The sequence below is a fragment of the Prionailurus viverrinus genome, chromosome F2 (genome assembly GCF_022837055.1).
Source record: "Prionailurus viverrinus isolate Anna chromosome F2, UM_Priviv_1.0, whole genome shotgun sequence".
NCBI classification, from domain to species: domain Eukaryota; kingdom Metazoa; phylum Chordata; class Mammalia; order Carnivora; family Felidae; genus Prionailurus; species Prionailurus viverrinus.
In genome coordinates, this window is record NC_062578.1 from 40,711,553 (window position 1) to 40,734,601 (window position 23,049).

Here is a 23,049-nt window from a genome sequence, read left to right on the forward strand (position 1 = left end):
GATTACAAGTTACAAACCAGTTAAAAAAATGGGTCATGTTGTATTTCTATTAAATAGTGGTATTAGTTCATGCCAAGAGAACTTATAACTTTAGGATATAACTTGAGGGTTAGCTATGACTCTTGGAGACCACAAATAGAACTTGTGATCATAGGGATTCCTAAGAGTTCAGTATGAATACTGGAAAGCACAATGCACTAGGAAAAAAGAACATCATTCATTCTGCAAATATGGATTAAACACCAGTTATTACTAGGAACATGACTGGAATTAGTTCAAGGCTACAGACTTCTTAATAACCATATAACTTTCACCTTGTCAAGTCATTGAACTACTCTGAGCCCCATGTCTTCATCTGCAAAACTGGCCTCACCTGAAGAGAAGACACTGGAATGGATGAACTCTTGAAATCCTTTCCTGCATCAAGATCTATGATTCTGTACATATTTCAATTTTTTAATCAAGGTCTCTAACTGGGTGTATTAAAAGCTTATCTCATAAATTTATAAACCACATTTTGACACATAATTTACTATGAGCATTTTCTCTCAGCGAGTAAATATATTTCCTTAGTGTCTAAAACAGTCAATTATATAATCAATGGTGAACTAAAAAGAGATAAAATCAAATATATTTTGTATTATATTTTGACAGTTTTATTTTGAAGTACATAGATTTTTTTAATTCATTTATTTCTTATTAATGAGTATAAGGCAAGATCCTATAAGGGTAACAAACATCCATAAGCATAGTCCCTGTTCCTGAATAACTTATCTCTGTGAAGCTTTCCCAACTTCCCTGGCCAGAGTTATGCCTGAAGGTAGATTTAATTACTCCACTGTTCATGTGTATTACAGCACACAACTCATGTTACTGTCCTTTTTCTGTTTACATTTCCATTTCCTTCCTAGACTGTAATCTCCTTGGCAGAGGAATTATCTTATTCATCTTTGAACCCAGTACTTAACTTATAAGAGATGCACATTGAAGACTTGGCAGATGACCATTACCATAACCAATAAGGAAGAGATGAACATGTGCCCCAGATGTGATACTCTGAGAAGAACACACCATCTACAACGCAGTATTTTTGCCAAGAATGCATAACCTCAGTCTTTTATGAGAAAACATCACACAAGCACAAAATAATGAACTTTTACTAAGAACGTGGGACAGGGGGGCATTACATTCTCACAAAATGTCAATGTCATAAAAGACAAAGAGGGGCTGTGGAAATGTTCCATATTAAAGAAGGCTGAAGAGACATGGCAATTAAATGCAATACCTTATCCAGACTGGATCTTTTATTGGACTGGAAAAAATGCTATCAAAGAAAATATTAGATCAATGAACAAAACTGGAATATGAATGATAAAGTATTACATCAATATTATTTTTTTTATTTTGGGGAGAGTCCAAGGTGGGGGGGGGGGGGGGAGGGGTGGGCAGAGAGAAAGGGACAGAGGATCCGAAGTGGGCTTTGCACTGACAGGCTGACAGCAGGAAGCCCAATGTGGGGCTCAAACTCATGAACTGCAAGATCATGACCTGAGCCAAAGTCAGAGGCTTAACCAACTGAGCCACCCACATGCCCCTCAATATTAATTTATGAATTTGATAAATTCATGTGGTTCTGTGAAAAAGTGTCCCTATTCTTAGGAAATATATGTGGAAATATTTAAGAGTAAAGGACTCCATATATGTAACTTCAAATACTTCAGTAAAAAATTATGCACAGACACACACACACATACATGAGAACATACACAAAGAGAGAAAATGACAAAGCAAATGGACTTAAATGTTAGCAATAGATGAACTTGAGTAAAGAGTATATATATGTTCCTTGTATGGATTTTGTATTTCCAGCTTTGAAATTATTTCCAAACGAAACATTTTAAAAAAGACAAAAAAGAACACATATATTTAAAAAGATGCTCAACTTAACTACAATTCAAAGGAATGCAAATTAAAACAATGAGAAAGCATTATTCACTATTGGCAAAAATTTTAAGGAATCATTAAAAGTCAAGGTGTAAAAAAAAAACAATACTGTCTCGCACACTTTAAAAAATAAACATGTCATTGTATGTTTTTATACTACTAGAAAATCCGTATGTATTTCTTTTCCGTTGGCTAGAGTTTTAGATGGGACAATTACCACAGCTGCAAATAGATACATACATACATATTTCTGTAGAGAGATAGAGATAGAGACAGAGACAGAGATAGAGAGATAGACAGATACTTGGGACTTTTAAAATTCTCCTTAAAGGGGAACAGACTTTTAGGGAAAGGCTTTTTTGCCCTTCAGACTTCCCAAAAGTTGTCTGAAGCCAAAAATCTGTATATAATGACTGTGCTGGTGTCTTGTTGCAAAGAAAGAAGTCTGCATTCCAGATAACTTTATTTATCCTCCAGACAAGCTATTGACTGCCTACCATGGCACTTCTTTTATGTGAAAGAAAAATTAATTTCTATCTTGTGTAAGCTCCCCTGACTCCCGGTGTCTTCTGCTTAATGCAATTCCCAAAGCAAATTGCCAATTTTTTTTTCTTAATTAAAACTGTTTTCTTAGGGCAGACTTGGCAACACAGAGCCACCTGGAAGTTCACATATGGCCAAAAGCACAATGACTTTTCCCACCATTCTGGGAAAATTCAACATTTCTGGAGCAAAATGTGCAAAAGTGAAAAGCAGGGATAGGGTCAAGAGCACTTCTGTGATTTTGAATTATGGTTCCATTCCTAGGCGCATACTTTAAAGAAGCTTCTTGGAGACCAATAAGAGGAAAAGAAATATACAGAGCCTCAAATTATCAGAGAAGGTATTTATATTATTAAATCAATGGCACTGGGGAAAATAGCTAATTAGACATATTGGTCATACTGGCCATTTAACACTGTTTCCTCACAACTTAGAATGAAATAAATTTTTAAAGGATTAAAATGTTAATTACATAAAATGAAACCTTATAAAAGCTTGGGGGGTGGGGGAAGGTGAATATTTAATTGATCTCAAATTGGGAAAGGGCTTTCAAAATATAAAAGCAAATTACAATGACAAAGACTGCTAAAATGGATTTTATCTGTTCGTTTTAAAGCATAAGCTTAAGAGGCAAGTTACAAATTTGGGAACTAAAATATTAAAGTAAGATATTTACTATTTTTAGATATAATTTGTTCAACAAAAATATATTGACTGTTACACTTAAGACAGTATTCTAGCTTCTAGGGGTGCGGTAATGAATGATGTAGCATGCTGTCTATATGAGGTCAGACATATGAGTAATGCGGTCTATATGAGGACAGACAGACACAAATAGTACTCATTACCCAATCAGATATTTACTTATAATTGTGATCAGTGCTGCAGAGAAGTATGAGATATCACATAGAGAAGTATGAGATATCAATAGCACCCAGGGGTGCCTGGGTGGCTCGGTCGGTTAAGCATCTGACTCTTGATTTCAGCTCAGGTCATGATCTCAGAGTCATGAGATCGAGCCCCATGCCAAGCTCAGCACGTCAAGCTCAGCATGGAGGCTGCTTAGGATTCTCTCTCTCTCCATCTCTCTCTGCCCCTCCCCTGCTCGTGTTCTCTCTCTCTCTCTCTCTCAAAATAAATAAATAAACTTAAAAAAAAGAAAAGTGATTAACAGTGGTTCTGCATCTTGCAAGCTATCTAAAAACAAGTATTATAACTTTTATAACAATAACAAAGCAATAAATATGTGAGAATTTTTAAAGAAAATAAAAGTTTTAGGTACACTCTTTTAATAAAATACCCATTTTTCTATAACACAATATTATCTAGATAAAAAGGAAATGTTTCTGAAAATTATTCCAATGCTTCAGTTAATCCCAAATAAAGATCTGGACATACTCTAATAAATAACTGAACTTTGCACTCCATGGTATTTGTCATAGAAACCCCATATTTACTAGATTCTGCTATCAAAATGAGAAGTATTTCCAAAAACTGGTGATCTGAAGAAACATTACTCTTTCTTCCCAGTAGGCTAAGCCTATGAGTATGTTAAACTGCATAAAACTGTCTCTAATACAAGTACAATCTCAAACACACTATTTTAAATTTTTGTTTATTTAGGTTGAAAGAATAGGAGCACAACAAGCTATGATTTAACGCAGATTTTGACTGTGATAGTCTTTGTTAAAAAGATAAACATATTGTTTTCAGTGACCATTACAGCTAACAGTCAAAATAGATGCTTTCAACTCTTTACTCAGCAGGCTTGCTATTCCCAAAACTCTCTCAAGAAAATGCTTTAATAAGGAATTCAGAGTTTTCAGTTTAAAGTGACGTCTAGCTGTTCCTTGCAGAATTGGCTGATTCCAAGTCTTGAGAAGAATAGACACAAGGTGAGTCTGGGACGTCTTGGGCCAGAACCCAGGACACATTTATGAAAAACAGGAACTTGTCAAACACAGCACCAGCTGGAATGGATCCCACTGGCCAGCTCCTGAGTAATTGGAACATCAGAAAGAATAATGGCTGCAATCACCTGTAATACACTGACTAAGTAAAATCTAACTGCTCACTAAAAATAACTGTGAAGACTCAGAAAAACTGATATCAACACTGAAAAACAATAAAGAAAAAAATTCATATGGACAGAACATGAAGCTAATATGTGAAATACAAATGGTTGCTAACACAGTCTTTTCTTTTTAAAAAAAATTTTTTAACATTTATTTATTATTGAGAGACAGAGAGAGACAGAACATGAGCAGGGGAGGGGCAGAGAGAGGGGGGAGACACAGAATTCGAAGCAGGCTCCAGGCTCTGAGCACAGAGACTGATGCGGGGCTCGAATTTACATAGAGATCATGACTTGAGCTGAAGTCAGATGTCAACCAACTGAGCCACCCAGGTGCCCCTAACAGAGGCTTTTCTGGTTGAGAAAGATAATCTTCCAATCTAAAGGACAAAAAAAAAGTTACAACGTATGCCCACAATATAGTAGCTTAAAAATTTTTACATTTCTGTCAGGAAAAAAAATGTTAATTAATATCTAATTTTATCCTTTTAAAAAGTTAATAGAATTATTGTCTAAGCATCTGTAAAAACAAGGAAATCTACAACTACAGTAGTAATAGTAGTAGCTTCACAAGATCATTGTGAAGATTAAAGAAAATAGTATAATATAGCAAAAAATACAAGGACTTCCAGGTAAAGATGATAGAATAAAGTTGGATCACAGAATCCTTTCCCTCCATATCTGACAAAATAAACAAATAAATAAAGGTTGCAAAAACTAGCCAAAAAATTACAAGCAAAAGTAAAACACAGTAAAGTATACTAAATCATGTCATAAATTTTGAAAAGTTTCAGCCATGACTAGATCATAATCCCATACCTTCTTCCAAGGAATAAGGATAAGGGAAAATATTGAGTTCAACTAAATCCTGGGAATTCTCCATTTTATCCCCAAATTTTTAAAGAAGTGAAAAAAGAGTAGGTAGGGAGCTCAGAGAAGCATTAAGGAAAATCAATGAAGGTAGAATTTTCTATTTTCATTCAAGATCTTCCCAGGGTCTGCAGCCTAATTCACATTAGAATCACCTGGGAAGCCTAATTTAAGATTATCAATTGCCAGGCTGCATTCCAGATAAATCAAATTATAATGTTTATTGGTAGGACACAGGCATTGGTATTTTTTAAAGCTTCTTAGGTATTTCTAATGTGCATCCAGCATTAAGCTCCACTACACTGGAGGAATCTCTTGAAGTAACTGCATCCCATGGCCACATGCTGAATTGGAGTCAGCAGATATCCCCCACCATAGGCTCAGGATATACTGCAATTACATGGAGTTAGCCCTGACACAGGATATTAACAAAGACATCAAAAAATAATAGGACCCAGGTCTTCCAACAAAGGAAATACGGAATATATTTAAAAAGCTACCAAATGGTAGATTTTAATATTACTATATCAATTATTACATTAAATATAAATGGCCTAAACAAATTAATTAAAGTCAGAGACTATCAGGTGGATAAATCAAAACCTAACTATATAAGAAACCCGTTTTAAATATAAAGATACAGATAAGTTAAAAGCCAAAGGAAGGGAAAGATTATACCATCCTAACACTAATAAAAAGTACATTAGTATCAGGAAAAATAGTCTTCAGATTAAGGAATAGTACCAGGAATAAAGAGCAGTATTTTTTTAAATTTAAATCCAAGTTAGTTAACATATAGTGTAACAATGATTTCAGGAATCAGTAGTCAGTAGCTTCTCATAGATTAAAATAAAAAGCCTGTAACAGCCAAGCCTAGTTTTCATTTCACTAGGTAATTCATAACTTTCCTCTGGCAGTGCTGCCAATCTCTAGGTGAGAGTCTGTCTCTGCCAGGTCCTACTTATTTGTTCCCTTCTATTTCTTTTTTTTTTTTTAACATTTTATTTTTAAGTAATCTCCACATCCAATATGAGGCTCAAACTCACAACCCCAAGAACAAAAGTTGCATGCTGTACCGACTGAGCTAGCCAGCCAGGCACCCCTGTTCCCTTCCATTTCTTTTCAATGATGAACCTCTGATGTATATCAAACCTAGGGACGTTTGTGTTTCTATTGTCCCTAATATACCATCTAATGTGCTGCGAAAGGAAATGACTAGTTGTCCATCAGACAGGAGGAACAATTTCTCAGCTCCCAAAAGGTTGCAATGTTTAGCACCAAATTCCAACTGTTTCAAAGCAAAAATCCTAAATGCTTTGAATAATTTTTAACAGTTTTGCTGAGATATAATTCACATATGATACAATTCACCCATCTAAAGTATGTAATTCCAATGGTTTTTGGTATATTACCTTTTTAATATTTTCAAACTGTGGTTTTATATATATATATATATATATATATATATATATATATATATATAACAAACCTTGGCATTATTTTCTATTTTTATTAAAATTCCAGTTAACATACAGTGTAATATTAGTTTCAGGTGTAAAATGTAGTGGTTCATCACTTTCATATAATACCCAGTGTTAATCCCAAGTGCCCTCCTTAATGCCCGACACCCATTTAGCCCATCCCCCCACCCAACACCATACCAGCAAACCTCAGTTTGTTTTCTGTATTTAAGAGTTTCTTGGGGCGCCTGGGTGGCGCAGTCGGTTAAGCGTCCGACTTCAGCCAGGTCACGATCTCGCGGTCTGTGAGTTCGAGCCCCGCGTCGGGCTCTGGGCTGATGGCTCAGAGCCTGGAGCCTGTTTCCGATTCTGTGTCTCCCTCTCTCTCTGCCCCTCCCCCATTCATGCTCTGTCTCTCTGTCCCAAAAATAAATAAACGTTGAAAAAAAAAAAAAAAAAGAGTTTCTTATGGTTTGTCTCCTTCTCTGTTTTTATCTTATTTTTGCTTCCGTTCCCCTATGTTCATCTGTTTTCTTTCTTAAATTCCACATATGAGTAAAATCATATGATAATTGTCTTTCTCTGAGTGACTTATTTTGCTTAGCATAATACACTCTAGTTCTATCCATGTTGTTGCAAATGGCAAGATTTCATTCTTTTTGATCACCAAGTAATATTCCATTGTATGTAGTGTGTGTGTGTGTGTGTGTGTGTGTGTGTGTGTATACACACACATGTACCACACTTCTTAGGGATAAAAAGCAGTATTATACAATCATTAAAGGGTCATTAAGAAGATATATCAATATTGTACATAATCTAAACATATATGAACCTAACAACACATATTCAAAATGGACAAAAGCTGATGGAACTGAAAGGAGAAACAGGCAAATCTATAATTACAGTTGGAGACTTCAACATTCTTATTTCAGAGCAAATAGAAAGAAATTCAGTAAGGTTACAGAAAACCTATAATACAATGTTATCAACACTTGACCTAATTAACATTGGTAGAATTTTCTACCCAACAGGAGGATACAAATTCTTTTCAAAAGCATATGAAACAAGGCATCATATGTAAGTGATGAATCACTAAATTATACTCCTGAAAACAATATTACACTATATGTTAACAAAGTAGAATTTAAATAAAAACTTGAAAAATGAAGTATAATAAAAATGAAGCATATGAAACATTCACCGAAATAGACAATATTCTGAGCCATTAAAAAATCCTCCAGGGGGTGCTTGGTTGGCTCAGTGGGTAGACATTGTGACTCTTAATCTTGGAGTCATGAGTTTGAGCCCCATGTTGGGCATAGAGATTACTTTTAAAAAAATCCTTCAACCAATTTGAAAGAACCAAAATCATAAGATATATATTCTCTGATCATAACAGAATTAAACTAAAAATCAGTAACAGAAATAGATCTGTAAAATTTGAAAATTTGAAAGTTAAGCAACACACCTCCAAATGACCCATGAGTCAAAGAGGGATCTATAAGGGAAATTAGAAAGTATTTTTAGTTGAATGAAAAGAAAAACACAACATACTAAAATTTACGGATGCGGCAAAAGCAGTGCTTAGAGAAAAGTGCACAGTATTTACATAGCATTAAATTCATATATCAGAAAAGAAGAAAGGTGTAAATACCATGATCTAAGCTTCTATCTTAAGAAACTAGGGGGGAAACGGGGTGCCTGGCTGGCTCAGTTGGTAGAGCATGTGACTCCTGATATCGGAATTGTGAGTTTAAGCCCCATGTTGGATGTAGAGATTACTTAAAAATAAAATCTTGAGAAAAAAAAAAAAAAGAAAGAAAGAAAGAAAAGAAGAGGAAGGACACCTGGGTGGCTGAGTCAGCTAAGCGTCTGACTCTTGATTTCGGCTCAGTTCATGATCTCACATTCATCTCTCATGAGATGGAGCCCCGTGTCAGGCTCTGCACTGACAGCATGGAAGCTGCTAGGAATTCTCTCTCCCTCTCTCTCTGCCCCTCCCTGCTCATGCACACACACTCTCTCCATCAAAATAAATAAATAAACACTTTTAAAAAAAAGAAGAGCAAATTAACCCTATAACAAGTAGGAGGCAGAAAAAAAAAAAAGAAGGAAAAGGAGAGGGAAGGAAAAAAAATGGGACCAAAAGCTAGTTCTTTGAAAAGATCATTAAAATTGATAAGTCTCTAGCCAGACTAATCAAGAAAAAAAGAGAGAGAGAGAGAAGGCACAAATTATAAATCACATAAATGAAAGAAATGAAAGAAGGAACATCATTACTCATCCTACAGACATTAAAATACTGATAACAGAATATGACATACAACTCTGAGTTTATAAAGTCACCAACTTAGATCAAGTGGACTGATAGGGAGCAATGAGTCAATGAGTCAATGTAAATGTACAACCAAGACTAAACCACTATATGGGTTATAGCTTCAAACATATTGTTAGGGACATTGATAATATAAAATAATAGTATTATTAATAAAAACAAAATGTGAGGAAAAGGGAAGTGATGGAAGGTATAAAGATGGTAATTACTTTATTTTTCATAGCAGAGAGTTTACCATAAAATTTGAAATTGAACTACATGTTTACAAACTATAAAATCTTCAATTCTTAGGCGGCCTGGGTGGCTCAGTTGGTTGAACATCTGACTTCTGTTCAAGTCATGATCTCACTGATGGGTTCCACCCCCATGTCAGGCTCTGTGCTGAGAGCATGGAGCCTGCTTTGGATTCTCTCTCTCCCTCTCTCTCTGCCCCTCACCACTAATGCTCTCTCTGTCTCTCTCAAAAATAAATAGAGGCTCCAGGATGGCTCAGTTGGTTAAGCATCTGACTCTTGGTTTTGGCTCAGGTCATGATCTTGCAGTTTTGTGGGTTCAATCCCTGCATCGGGCTCTGCGCTGAAGGTACGGAACCTGCTTGGTATTCTCTCTCCTTCTCTCTGCCCTCCTTTACTCATGCTGTCTGTGTATCTCTCAAAAGAAATAAATAAACTTTAAAAATAAATAAATTAATTAATTAATTAATTAAGATTTTTTTAAAATTAATTCAAAATTGACCATAGACATAAATTTAAGTGCCAAAACTATAAAACTCTTAGAAGAAAATATAGGCGTGATTCTTTATGACCTTAGGTTAACCAAGCCCTCTTTGTTTAAAAAGCACATCTTGTTTAAAAAGCACAAAGGAAAACTTACATCAATTGGGCTTCATCATAATTAAAACCTTTTGTACTTCAAAAGATACCATCAAGAAAGTGAAAAGACAGGGGCGCCTGGGTGGCGCAGTCGGTTAAGCGTCCGACTTCAGCCAGGTCACGATCTCGCGGTCCGCGAGTTCGAGCCCCGCGTCGGGCTCTGGGCTGATGGCTCAGAGCCTGGAGCCTGTTTCCGATTCTGTGTCTCCCTCTCTCTCTGCCCCTCCCCCGTTCATGCTCTGTCTCTCTCTGTCCCAAAAATAAAATAAACGTTGAAAAAAAAAATTTAAAAAAAAAAAAAGAAAGAAAGAAAGTGAAAAGACATTCCATATAATGGGAGAAAAATATTTGCAAATCATATATCTGATAAGGGACTTGTATCTAGAATACATAAAGAACTTTCATAACCCAATAATATAAGAACAAATTACCAATTTAAAAAATAGGCAAAGGATCTACATAGATATTTCTCCAAAGAAGATATACAAATGGCCAATAAGATATCCAATAAGGGGTTAATATCCAAAATATATAAAGAATTTATACAACTCAATGCCAAGAAAACAAAACAACAACAACAACAAAACAAATAACCCAATTAAAAATGGGCAGGGGGGGTTGCCTGAGTGGTTCAGTCAGTTAGTTGACTCTTGGTTTCAGCTCAGGACATGATCCCAGGGTCATGGGATCAAGCCTCACATCAGGCTCTGTGCTGAGCATAGAGCCTGCTTAAGTTTTTCCTCTCTCTCTCTCTCTCTCTCTCTCTCTCTCTCCCTCTCTCTCTGTCTCTCCCCCACCTCTCCTTCACTCTGCCCCACTTATGAGCTCTCTCTCTCTTTAAAATTTTTTTTTAAAAAATGGGCAGAGGACCTGAGTAGACATTGTTCCAAAGAAGACATACAAATGGCCAACAGACACATGAAAAATGTTCAACATCACTAATCATCAGAGAAATGCAAATCAAAACCACAATGAGATATCACCTTACACCTGCCAGAATGGTTAGTATCAAAAATACAAGAAATAACAAGTGTTGGTGAGGATGTGAAGAAAAAGGCACCCTCGTGCACTATTAGTGGAAATGCAAAGTGCAGCCACACTGTGGAAAACAGTATGGACATTCCCCCCAAAATTAAAAATGTGATTGCCATATGATCCAGTAATTCCACTGCTGCGTATCTATCCCCCTAAATGAAATCATTAATTCAAAAAGATATACACACCTTTATGTTTAATTGAAGCATATTTACAACAGTCAATATATGGAAGCAATCCAAGTGACCATCCATAAATAAATGGAGAAAGATGTGATATACATATATATGGATACATATATATACATATAATGGAATATATGTGAGATTTATATATATATATACCAATTTAAAAAATATATATGTGTATATATATGTACATATATGTATATATACATATATGTGTATATATGTACATATGTGTGTATGTGTGTACATATATGTGTATGTATGTACATATATGTGTATATACATATATATGTATATATACATGTGTATGCACACACACACACACACACACATATATATATATATATATATATATATATATATATATATATATAATGGAATATTACTCAGCCATAAAAAAAATTGGGATCTTGCCATTTCTAACAACATGGATGGACCTAAAGGGTATAATGCTAAGTGAAATAAATCAGACAGACAAAGACAAATACCATATGATTTCGCTTATACATGGAATTTAGGAAACAAAAAAAAAAATGAACAAAGAAAGGGACAAAGAAAGAAACGACTCAAATACAGAGAACAAACTGGTGGTTGCCAGGAGGAGGTGGGTGGGCAGATGGGTGAGGTAGATAAAGGAAATTTGTAGCAGACTATGAGTCTGGAGTTCTCTCTTGTCCAGCAAGAGAGCAGATGCAGAATTGAGTGCAAGAGAGGCTAATGCCTGGGAGGAGACAAGAGTCCCAAACAGGGATTTTGTCTCCCTATTTATTGAGTTCACAAGATACTACCCACGTGGTGAACATGAGGAAAAAAAAATCTTACACACGTGAACATGGAGAAAGCAATCAGACAGTAATCATTAACTTGTATGTGTAAGAAGCAAAGGATCTGGGGCGCCTGGGTGGCGCAGTCGGTTAAGCGTCCGACTTCAGCCAGGTCACGATCTCGCGGTCCGCGAGTTCGAGCCCCGTGTCGGGCTCTGGGCTGATGGCTCAGAGCCTGGAGCCTGTTTCCGATTCTGTGTCTCCCTCTCTCTCTGCCCCTCCCCCGTTCATGCTCTGTCTCTCTCTGTCCCAAAAATAAATAAACGTTGAAAAAAAAAATTTTTAAAAAAAGAAGCAAAGGATCTGGGGGGCAAGCGGAGTTTGTGATAAAGGTACATTGGCGCCAGATGGAAAGTAATTTCCTGCAGGTGATATAACTCGTGATTCCATTACAGTATCTCTCTAGCTAACCTTGGGTGTTTTCACACCGTGGTGGCAGTTTTCCAACCTAAGTTTTTTTTTTTTAACCCATTTATGTAAGTAGAACCTATTTCCCCACAGAAATTAAGAGTACATTTCTTGTGAAGAGCACTGAGTAATGTATAGATTTGTTGAATCATTATACTGTACATTGGAAATGAATAACACTTTACATTAATTATACTTCAATTTAAAAATACCAAAAAAAAAAGATAAATGGCCAATAAGATCACGAAAAAATGCTTATTATTAGCCATCAGGCAAATGGAAATCAAAACCACTATGTCATATCATTTTTTCCCACTAGTATGGCTAAAATGAATAAAGTCAGAAAATAACAAATGTTGCAAAGGATGTGGAGTAATTAGAGCCATCATACACTGTTAGTGGGAATCTGGTGCAGCCACTTTGCAAAACAGTCTGGAAATTCATCAAAAAGTTAAACATACTGTTACCTTATGATCCAGCAATTCAACTCCTAAGTATATATACTCAAGGGAAATGCAAACGCATGCCTACACAAAAACTTGCAGAGAAATGTTTACAGCAGCATTATTCATAACAAGCAAAAAGTGGAACTAACTCAAACATCTATCAATTGATGAATGGGTAAATCAAATAGGTATATCCATACAAAGGACTATTACTCAGCAATAAAAAGAATAAAATATTACTACAGTTTATAACATGAATGAACCTTGAAAATATTATGCTAAGTGAAAGTTCAATCACAAAAGACTACGTATTGTATGATTCCATTTATTTGACACACCGAGAACAGGCAAGTCCATAGAGACAGAAAACAGATTACTGATTGCCTAGGGCTGGCGGGTTTGAGAAGCAATGGCTAAATAAGCCAATGAACAGAATGCCTATAAAAGGTCAAACTATGTATGGGAACTTGGCATGTGACAGAAGTAGTAATAAAAATTAGTTGGGATGGGGGGATAATTCAATAAATTAATTTGGTACAAGTGGTTATCTGTATTTTAAAAAATAAAATTAGATCCTTACTTCCTAGTATATACAAAAATAGATACCAACTAGATTAAAGCCCTAATATTAAAAACTTTTGTAATGTAAAAGTTATTACAAACAACACAAAAAGACAAGCCATCTCTATATAGATACTCTAAAGAAAATAAAGTACATATACATTGCAGCATATTTTGTAAGACAAAAAATTGGAAACAACCAATATTCACCAGAAGAATACAAACACTGTAGTTTAACTACACAGCACCCAATGTAACAATATGGATAAACCTCTAAAACATAATAATGTTGTGTTAAAAAGCAAATTTCAAAAAGGTACGTAAATATTATACCAATCACATAATGTTTAAAAACACAAAAAATACTACATCATTAATGAATACATACATATAAAGTAGAAGTATATAAACAGGCATGGAAAGAATATGCTTGAAGACAGTGATTATCACGACAAAAAAAGGAGAGCAGGAACATGATGAAAGGGTAGGATTTTAACTTATCTGGAATTTTTGCTTATTAAAAAAAAAATGAAGGGGCGCCTGGGTGGTGCAGTCGGTTAAGCGTCCGACTTCAGCCAGGTCACGATCTCGCGGTCCGCGAGTTCGAGCCCCGCGTCGGGCTCTGGGCTGATGGCTCAGAGCCTGGAGCCTGTTTCCGATTCTGTGTCTCCCTCTCTCTCTGCCCCTCCCCCGTTCATGCTCTGTCTCTCTCTGTCCCAAAAATAAATAAAACGTTGAAAAAAAAAAAAAAATGAAGCAAATATGGTAAAATCTGCCCAATGAATAGACAGAGGCCAGCTAATTACTTTGTCTGTTTGCTATATTTCATAATGTAAAAAAAATTAAATAATGCCTAAAATAAAAATTTAAAACACACACAAAAATCATATTTTTGTAAGATTATTTGTCTTCAGGCCTACTATATATTTGTATATTTACATATGCATATATATGCTCTACCTCTACCTATCAGATAGATCAATCTAGAAAAACAGATCTACAAAAATGTTTACCTAATATTAACATAACATTTTACCTATAGTATTGGCATTCTTTTCTTTATTAAACTTTTCAACTTTTCTTTTTTTAATTTTTTTTTAATGTTTATTTATTTTTGAGAGACAGAGACAGAGACAGAGAGAGAGCAGAGGAGGGGCAAACAGAGAGGGAGACTCAGAATCCAAAGCAGGCTCCAGGCTCCTAGCTATCAGCACAGAGCCTGATGCAGGGCTCGAACTCATGAACCACGAGATCATGGAGATCATGACCTGAGCTGAAGTCGGACGCTTAACCGACTGAGCCACCCAGGCGCTCCTCAACTTTTCTTTATTATACTTCTCAACTTTTCTCATTCTAATAATGAATATGTATTCATATTTTTCTAAAAGTCAAATAACTTTGCTTTATTTTTTTCTGTATTTTATTCAGATTTCCTTAGTCCTTACCGTTTACCTAATGTCCACTTCCTGTTCCAGGACCCCATCCAGGATACCACATTACATTTAGTTGTCATGCCACCTTAAGCTCCTTCTGCCTGTGACAGTTTTTCAGACTTTTCTAATTTTTTTAATTTATTTTATTATTTTTTTAATGTTTATTTCTGAGACACAGAGACAGAGCATGAGTGGGGGAAGGGCAGAGAGAGAGGGAGACACAGAATCAGAAGCAGGCTCCAGGCTCTGAGCTGTCAGCACAGAGCCCAACGCGAGACTCGAACTCACAAACCGTGAGATCATGACCTGAGTTGATATCGGTAGCTCAACCAACTGAGCCACCCAGGCGCCCCATTTTTAAATTTATTTTTGAGAGAAAGAGCAAGAATGCAAGTGGGAGAGGGGCAGAGAGATTGGGGGACAGAGGATCTGAAGCGGGCTCCATGCTGACAGCAGAGAGCCCGATGCAGGGTTTGAACTCATGAGATCATGACCTAAGCCAAAGTCCAATGGATGCTGAATCAACTGAGCCACCCAGGCACCCCCAGACTCTCTTATTTTTGATGACCTTGACAGTTTTGAGGCATCCTGGTAAGATATTTTATAAAATGCCACTGTACTTGGATTTATCTGATGTGTTTCTCATGATTACTCGGGGGTTATGGGTTTTGAGGAGAAAGACCACAAATATAAGATACCATTTCCATGACATCACATAAAAGGTACATACTTGTAACATAACTTACCACTGTTGACATTGACCTTAATCACCTGGTTGAGCTGATGTTTGTCATGTTTCTCCACTTTAAAGTTACTTTTTCCCCCTTCTTTAGAAAGAAGTTACTATGTAAATAAAAACAAAAGAAAGAAAGAAAAGAAAGAAAAGAAAGAAAAGAAAGAAAGAAAGAAAGAAAGAAAGAAAAGAAAGAAAAGAGAAAGAGAAAGAAAGAAAAGGAAGAAAGAAAAGGAAGGAAGGAAGAAGTCACTATGTGTTGTCTACACTTAAGGACTGAGTTAGGCTTCCACTTTGAGGGCAGAGAATCTACATAAATTATTTGGTACTCTTCTGCATGGAAGATTTGTCTCTTCTCCATTTACTTATTTATTCATTCTTTCATTCATTTAATCATTGATCTCAGCATGGACTCAGGGATATCTGTTTTTCACCTTGGGTTATAATCCATTGCTACTATATTTTATTGCTCAAATTTTTCCAGCTTTGGCCATTGGAAGCTGTTTCAATTGGCCCCTGTGTTTATTTGACACACTCCCCTTCAGTGTGTAATTTCTGTTTTGTTTTGTTATCAGTTTTTCAAAGCAATGAAAAAGATTAATATATTAATAATGAGGGAGATTCTATAGATTTGTTAATAATGCTTAGTACAGTGTCAAGCACAAAGACCTCAACCATAAGTAAAATTACTGATATAACTTAGCTGACTATTTTAGCTCAACAATATTATTAAACAGTTTTACCTTATTTTTTGAGTTTTCCAAATTAGAAAACACTGCATATCTGTGATATTAACACAAGCTAACCTTTATGGAGCATTCACTATGTCAGGAATCATGCTAAGCACTTAATTAACATCAACTACTCCATTTAATTCTCACAACAACCCTGCAGCTCAACCCTGAGGAACAGAAGGCTTACTTAGTGACATCACTCTAGGAGTCAAGGATCCTATTTCTCAAAGTGTGGTTTTGAAAGAGAACTTTACCTCCATTTTTACCTTAGTCTGTACTTTCTAACTGATGAAGTTTTCCAACTTAACTTTTAACTCAAGCAAAAGAGCTGGCGGCTAAAGCATCCATGATGGGAACCGAAACTACCCCCTCAAATAATAATAATTGCCCTGATGCCAGCAAGACCCCCCAGGATTGACCCCAGGACAAGGCTTGACCTGACCTGTATTGCCCACCTACATGTACCCACCAACCTTTGTCCCACATTTTCCTTATATAAACCTAGCACTATCTTCAGCACTTTGGAGTCAGTCTTTGGGATATTAGTCCGCTGTCTTCCCAGTGTTGTCACTGAAATAAATTCCTTTCTTGCCTCACTACCTCTTGTCTCTCTGCCTCTGGATGATGTCAGCAATAAGTGGCTGAACGTGGTCTGTTTGGGACCCCTGGGGCCAGGCGCTCTTGTACCCTTGGGCCCTGGCTACAGTCCCTGGATCAGCAGCATCAGTGTCATCCGAGAATTTGTTATAAATGTATATTCTTGGCGCTCACTCCAGATCCCTGAGTCAGAAACTTGGGCTGCGGTCTAGAAAGCTGTGTCTTAACGTGCCCTCCAGGTTGACTCTGATGCACACCAACCCTCAAGAGAGTGATAAAGCCGGGCTTTAAATCTGGGTGTGAGACCTCAGAGCCCTCCAAAGCCCATGTGCTTCATCACTTTATGACACTCACTCCTTAATACACTAAGAAAGCCAGTGATAGGTAAGTTCTACTTGAAAACTGATCATAAAAGAGATGGCAGTCTGGGGCAGTTTCATCCTAATCCCTTGGTTCTAGTTCTTGACCAAGTCATTTTAAGTACTAAATTTACCACTAGAGGGAGTCCTTACATCCCCTCAAATATTGAATCTTCAAAGAGTAAAAAAACAAAATTAGGGGCGCCTGGGTGGCTCAGTTGGTTAAGCGTCCGACTTCGGCTCAGGTCATGATCTCACAGTCTGTGAGTTCGAGCCCCGCGTCGGGCTCTGTGCTGACAGCTTAGAGCCTGGAGCCTGCTTCCGATTCTGTGTCTCCCTCGCTCTCTGCCCCTCCCCCGTTCATGCTCTGTCTCTGTCTCAAAAATAAAAATAAACATTAAAAAAAATTAAACAAATAATAAACAAACCTATTTGCTAGGGAGAGGTTTTGTATCTGTGTATCAACATTAAAACAATTTTCTTAAGCTATCTAACATGTAACAGCTACATCCGAAGCCATGTTGTATAGGCATAAACAACCGCAAAAAAATACAATATATCATGGTTGCTCACTTAATATTTTCCTTTCTAAAATGGGACAAGGGGGAGGGGAGGAGAAAGCTAAGATTAAGAAAATAATAACATATGATTTAAATAAAATAATCTAATTTAAACTACATCATCACCTCTAAAGTTTCAAAGAAATACGACTGGAAAAAAGCTCAAAAACTGCTCCAGTTATATGTATAGGTACCTCCTTCCACCTCATGCAGGGCACTTGGTTTAAAAAATGGTAAATCCAGGGGCGCCTGGGTGGCTCAGTCGGTTAAGCATCTGACTTCAGCTCAGGTCATGATCTCACGGTCCATGAGTTCGAGCCCCACGTCAGGCTCTGTGCTGACAGCTCAGAGTCTGGAGCCTGTTTCGGATTCTGTGTCTCCCCCTCTCTCTACCCCTCCCCCTGCTTGTGCTCTGTCTCTGTCTCTCAGAAATGAATAAACATAAAAACAAAAAAAAAGAATGGTAAATCCAGCACCTGGTATATGACAAGTTCTCAGTAAATAATGCTGAATAAATGGTGAATGAAGTTAATGTAACTCTTTGCCTCCACTGGACCTTTCTTAAACCAACCTAAGTAAATTAGAATTCATTCAATGTTATGCAAAATAAAACTGTGCGGTTTTCACAATAAATAAATATCATGTAGTAACTTAAGAGAAGTCAGTGAAAAGTCAGTAGTAATTTAAGAAATCACTGAAAAAAGTCAAGTTATACAGCTGGTATCCTGGAAGAGTAATTCCCAGAGATTTTGGAATGCTACAACCATGATTGGCTGATCACTGACATACACTCTCCTTATTTCAAATATGAAATGGCATTCACTGACTACTTAAATTAATTTATTTAATGTTTACATTTGTTTAAGAACATTGCAAAAAAAAATCACAATGTACGTGGTGTGTGTGTGTGAGAGAGAGAGTCTACAACAGTGGCAAGCACACTGGAAAGAGAAGACAAGGGATTTAATTTCAGTGTTCTGAAATGTCTGTTAACAAAAGAGTAAAACCAAAGAAGAGCCCAGAACTCAGGAGATGGGTTCCTAGAACATATTCATTCCATATGTTAGGTGGAGGCTGAAAGAGTACAATTCAGTATATTTTTGTTCAAAAATTGTACATGAGGCATTTACTAAAAGATTTAAAAGTTACATGACAAATACGATAGTTGTCGCTGTAACATAAATACTAAGATAAGGACTGTGATCCTTTATTTGTATCAACTTGACTGGGCCACAGGATGCCCAAACTTTTGACCAAACATTTTTCTGGGTGTGTTTGTGAGGATGTTTTGGAATGAGATTAACATTTGAATTGGTAGACTGAGTAAAGCAGATTGTCCTTCCTAATGTAGGTATGCCTCATCCAATCAATTTAAGACCTGACTAGAAAGAGGTGAGTCAGATGGGTGATGGGCATTGAGGACGACACTTGTTGTGATAAGCACTGGGTGTTGTATGTAAGTGATGAATCACTGAATTCTACTCCTGAAACCAATATTGCACTATAATGTTAACTAACTAAAATTTAAATTAAAAAAAAAACAAAAAAAAAACTACCTGACTAGGACAAAAATTCTGAGGGAGAAGGAAAGCTTCCTACCTGACTGCTTAAACTGGAATGTTGCTTTTTTTCCAACCTTCAGACTCAGCCAGAAATATCAGCTCTTCTTGAGTCTTGAGTCTGCCAGCTTTTGGACTAGAATTCATACCATCAGCTCTCCTGGGTCTCCAGCTTGCTGACGGCATGTCCTGGGACTCAGCTCCCATTTTCACATGAGCCAGTTCTTTAAAATAAACCATATGGTTGGATGGATGGATGGATGGATGGATGGATGGATGGATGGATGGATAATAAAAACATATATATACACTATATTTAGTACATATACACATATACTATTGGTTCTGTTTCTCTGAAGAACTCCAATGTAAGGAACAAATTTTTTCACCATGACTGAACTGCCTATGTGACCAGACCCCCTCCCTACCACTCCAACTACATCACCTATCATGATGCCCACCTCCTCTACTCCAGCCTCTTTGATTTTCTTCCATCTCCTCAAACACACCGTGCTCTTTCTGTCATGGGGTTTTCACTCATTCATTTTTCATTGGTAAATTCCATTAATTACTAATTCCATTAGTTCCTACTATGAATCAAGGACTTTGGTGGTGCAGAGAATATAATGTGAACTGTGCCTATGTCCATGCAGATTATATTCTAATCATGGGAGACAGAAATAGCATATAAACAAATAGGTTAATTTCAGAGAGTGTTATGTGCTTCAAAGGAAACAAAACAGAGTGATATGGTAATGATTAGGTGTTCAGAGAAAACCTCATTCTGTAGGAACCTTTAAAGCAGAATTCTATGTGATAAGAAGGGGCCAGCCATGCGAAGACCTGAGGGAAGAGTGTTCCAGGCGGAAAAAACAACAAACACAAAACTGATTGTAAAACGAGCTTGATACATGCTGGGAACAGAAAGAAAGATACTGTAGCTAGAGCAGAGTGGGGGCAGTGGAAGTAGATGGGAAGGCAAGAATGAGATACAGCCTTCAGAGCCAGAGTAAGGATTTAAATCTTGATTTTAAGCGTACTGAGTCTGTCTTAGTCCATTTAAGCTGCTATAGCAGAAACAAAAACATAAACTGTGTAGCTAATAAAAAAACAGAAAGTTACTTCTCACAGTTCTCTCCCTCATTGATGGCCATCTTCTCAGTGTAACAAGGCAGAAGGAGCTACGGAGCTCTCTGAAATCTCTTTTATTAAGATCACCAACAGGGTTGGGATATCTGGGTGGCTCAATGGGTTAAGTGCCACACTCTTGATTTTGGCTCAGCATGACCTCATGATTCATGAGTTCGAGCCCCGCATTGGGCTCTGTGCTGACAGTGCAGAGCCTGCTTGGGATCCTCTCTCTCTCTCCACAAGAAATAAATAAACTTAAAAAAAAAAAGAGCACTAATAAAGCCTTTCCCTAAGGCCCCATCTCCTAAAACCATCACCCCAGAAATTAGGATTTCAACATATGAATTTGGGGGAGACATAAGCACTCAGATGATTCAGCAGAGGCTTTGAAAGGTTGGCATGATCTGATCTACATTTGTTTTATTTTGCATTGCAATGGGTAACTGTGGACGTGCAGAGACCAACAAGGAGGGTCTGCAGTAAAGGTGAATGATGATAGTAGCTTGGATTATGGTGATGCAGAAATGAAAAAGGAGTGATTCAGGATATGTTTTGGCAGTGGAACAGATGGAAACTGTCAGTGTGCCTGGGGAAAAGAAAGGATGGCTCCAAAGTTTTTGACTTGAATAATCAGCTGGAGGGCAGTTAGCATAGATGGGAATGGGATTGGGGTTTGGGTTGGGAGGGAGGGAATCTGCCTATCCTGTCCTTCTCTTTGGACTACTTTTCCCTCCTTCTTCACCTAGTTAACCCCTTCTCAATCTCTGAATCTCAGTTCAAATGTCACTTTCTCAATGAACTACTTTCCCCATCCAGTTCAAACCAAACTTCTGTATTAAGTATATGTCATCGTGCACCATGTACTTTTCCTTAGTACCTGTGTTATAATGCAAAAGGGGTCACTAACATGTTGCCTCTGTTGCCCCTGCTGATAGCCTTCCCAACCCCAGACTTGTGAGCGAGGTCACCCTGGCTCATCCAGTCACCAGCAAACCCAGAGCTGGCCAGAAAGATATAAAAGAACCCATTTGAGTAGACTAAAGTAAAAGAACCACCCAGCCCATTCATAGAATCCTGAGTTAGCTAAAGGACTATCATAAGCCACAAGGTTCTGCCATGATTTGTTATACAGCAAAAAATAGATACAGTAGCACATACCTCAACTGCAATTTTACAAGTATTTGATTAGTGTCTATCACTCTGAGGAGACTGTGCACTCTACAAGAGCAAAGACTATTCTGATTTTAGTTTACTACTCCACGCTCAGAGTCCAGCACACTATCTGGAATACAACAGGTCCTGGATAGATAACTTGCGAATGAATACAAGGGGCAGAAGAGAGGAATACAGGTAACATACCAGAAGAAGGGGAGTTCCATAAGAGAGGTAACAAAGGACTGGGGATATCCATTTGTCCAAAACAAACTTTCATCAGCCTAAGGCACTGACAATACAAGACCAAAATTGCATTTCCTCTACCTCCAAGAGCTCAGTCTAGACTGGGGGAGACAGCACAAAATCCAGAAAATACACTACCAAGGAAGAGGGCCCTAACGTGCTGTTGGGAAGACAGAAGTGTGAGGCGCGCGTGTGTGTGTGTGTGTGTGTGTGTGTGTGTGTGAGAGAGAGAGAGAGAGAGAGAGAGAGAGAGAGAGAGAGAGAGAGAGAAGCTTGAATTTCGTCCTTACAGCGTTAACTTGGAAGAGCAGCACAAGGTAAGGTCAGAAGACCCAAAGAACATGGGTTGTTCAAAGGCAAAAGAAAAGCCTCCCGTTTGTTATTTATCTCAGAGTATATTGTTCAACAGTTTAAGTGGCTGTCACCTCATTGAACGCTAAGGTCCGTCAGGATGGGGGTCCTTTCTTCTTACCTTTGTTTGTATTAGTTCCAGTGTCTAACCCAATCTTTTCCAGAAAATAGGAACTCAACAAGTATTTGCTGAATAAGTGAAAAGTTAGGGATGAGACGGTAAGCAGCGCTCCTACCAAAGGCAGCTTCCAAGAGCCCACGTTTTCAGATTCAACACAGGGACGCGGACACGCTGAGCATATGCTCTGAAGCTAAATGGCGCGTCAGCAGAAACTGGACCCCATTGGCCTTTCCTTTTACGTTTCCCTCCCAGTTACTGGCTGATTGGCTTTTCGCTCGTTTGCCCACAGTCCCGGCTGGAGGGACCGGAGGCGGTGTTTGGCGAGCGCGGCTCTCGACGAAGATGAAAGGCCCAGCAGCGGGCACCGGCCTAGGCGCTGTGCCAACCGCACGCGGCGGGAGGGAACGCGCGGGCCGAGGGCGCGGGCGGGTCTCGGGGCGGGCGCCGGGGCCCCCCGGCTTTCCCTGGCCGCGCTCCCGCCGACTCAGGCCCCGAGCGCGGGGACGCGCC

At 37.8% G+C, this 23,049-nt stretch overlaps 1 long non-coding RNA gene across 2 annotated transcripts; it reads right to left on the reverse strand.

Annotated features, from left to right (window-relative positions):
* Nucleotides 1-4,086: 4,086 nt before the first annotated feature.
* LOC125156740 (uncharacterized) lies at nucleotides 4,087-23,043 on the reverse strand. 2 transcript variants are annotated; one of them, XR_007148753.1, is made up of 4 exons: nucleotides 22,540-23,041; nucleotides 19,579-19,762; nucleotides 15,743-15,839; nucleotides 4,087-4,483 (listed from the first exon to the last, which is right to left on the reverse strand). It is a non-coding gene; the product is annotated as an uncharacterized LOC125156740 (long non-coding RNA). The 2 variants fall into 2 exon arrangements; XR_007148754.1 differs by lacking the exon at nucleotides 4,087-4,483 and adding an exon at nucleotides 4,861-4,941 and having other exon boundaries at nucleotides 22,540-23,043.
* Nucleotides 23,044-23,049: the final 6 nt, after the last annotated feature.